This window comes from Bison bison, unplaced genomic scaffold, assembly GCF_000754665.1.
Source record: "Bison bison bison isolate TAMUID 2011002044 unplaced genomic scaffold, Bison_UMD1.0 scf7180017864289, whole genome shotgun sequence".
In the NCBI taxonomy this organism is placed as follows: domain Eukaryota; kingdom Metazoa; phylum Chordata; class Mammalia; order Artiodactyla; family Bovidae; genus Bison; species Bison bison.
Genome location: NW_011494861.1, coordinates 21,585,056 through 21,586,862, shown reverse-complemented (window position 1 = coordinate 21,586,862; position 1,807 = coordinate 21,585,056). Strand labels below are relative to the sequence as shown.

At 56.3% G+C, this 1,807-nt stretch overlaps 1 protein-coding gene across 1 annotated transcript in view; it reads right to left on the bottom strand.

The window, feature by feature from the left end:
* QSOX1 (quiescin Q6 sulfhydryl oxidase 1) overlaps positions 1–1,807 on the bottom strand; it is a 52,668-nt gene that overhangs the window by 30,231 nt on the left and 20,630 nt on the right. The window lies entirely within an intron of this gene.

The following is a 1,807-nucleotide window of genomic DNA, read 5'->3' as shown; positions in this document are numbered from 1 at the left end:
TGAGGCGCCTGGGCTGCGTGTTCTGCATGACTCGGGTAGGCGCCGAGAAGCTCTGGATCTCCTGGTGTGGCTGGGCCGCCTCCTTCACACCCACTGAGCCCCAGCCTCTCCCAGACACAGAATGTCCCAGGTGCCAGGCCCCACGGAACCCCCCAAGAAGGTCCCGACCTGGCCATAGGCCCATCACCAATCCTCTTCCCGGGGGTTGGGCAGTAGCTGGACCCCTGAGCAGAACCCTCAGTGGGACCAAAACTCTGGCCTGTGAACAGGGACTCCTGCCATCACCCTGACTCTTTTCCTCAGCTTCCCACAAGGGGTTGCTCACCCTGACTCATCAGAAAGAACAGAAGGCTCCATGCTGCCCCTGGAGAATAATTTTGAATATTTCAAGTTACATATCTTGGGGCTGGGGATAGGGGAGTGGCCCCATCATGGGAGTCTTTAATGTAAAAGAGATGGTTAATAGAAAATGTCTCTGCTGCCTCCTCTAAATAACAGCAGCAGCTGCTGCCTCAGGACACCTCCCAGGCCAGTGGAATGGGGGCTTAGGGCCCTCACCCTAAGTGGTAAACAGGAGTGTGGGAGGGAGCTCTCTTGGGCCACAGAAACCCTGAACCCAGCAGAAGGTCACTGGCCATGAGAACAGGACCATCTCATGGACTCAGAGCTGGAAATGGCTGGAGGAGAATGTGGACTCAGAACTGGACGTGGCTGGAGGAGCCCAGGGTCTTACTCTCCAGAGGAATTCACCAGGTGTCCTCAGGCTCAGATATGGTTCAAAGTTCCACCTGGCAATTGAAGCCCCTCAACTCAGAGATCTCTTGTTCTGGGGACAATGCTTGGCTTTTCAGTCTTCAAAGGCATTTCCTGCTTAATCCTAGTGGAAGCAGAGGAAACTGCTTTTCTAGATGCCATTCTGGGGGGTGGGGGGGAGCAGGCTAATTATCTATGGCTGGAGAGAGAGATGCGGATGTGGATTCTTTAATTTGGAGGAGAACTAATTGGATTACAGCCGGACCTGAGCCCTGAGGAGGGCACACAGCCTTGCTGCTCTGGGCTTCCCAGGGCCTCTGACGTGAGAGCCTTGGAAGGCGTCCAGATGCTAACTAAGTGGCTGATGCCCTGCGGGGGGCAGGCAAGGTCTCATCAGAGCACTCATGCTGCCTGCAGCCAGAGCCGGGTGACAGGCCGTCATGTGTCGACTCCTGTGATGGGTATCCCTGCAGCCTGAGGCACGGGGCTAAGCCTCTCCAGACAGGTCACTTCTGAGACACTCAGGTTCAAGGCACTGGCCTGAGGAAGATGAGGCCTGCCAGTGTCTCTCGGGTCCTTTTTGGGGAGACCATGAGGTCCCCTGAATCTGATCCTGCCCCCAGGTATGTCAGAGCCTAAACCCTGGTTTTACATGGTTGAGATCAGCCCTCTAAGGCTGGGAGGTTGGGGGGTGGGGGCGGGGGAAGGAGTTGATTGGAAAGAGGCTCCCAGGAGCTGGGAGCTCTCATCAACCTAGGGGATGATCACTTTTCACAGCGAAAATCTGTGGGTCCCAACACGACAACACACAGCCAGCCCCTTTTTATAAAGGGGAGAAGGTCACACACCATGTGAGCCTCTTCCTTTTCTGCCTCCCAGTTCACATGCCTTTCTGCCTCTAGAGAAGGTGTCTCATCAAAGCACAGGACTCCAGGGGCTGCGATCTAATCAGGTCAGGCCCAGAAGCCTGGGAGGACCCCCACGGAGCTCAGGCGGGCAGATGCCAGGGAAGCACGGGGCAGCCGGCAAAGTGCTCCAACGACACTCCCCCCTA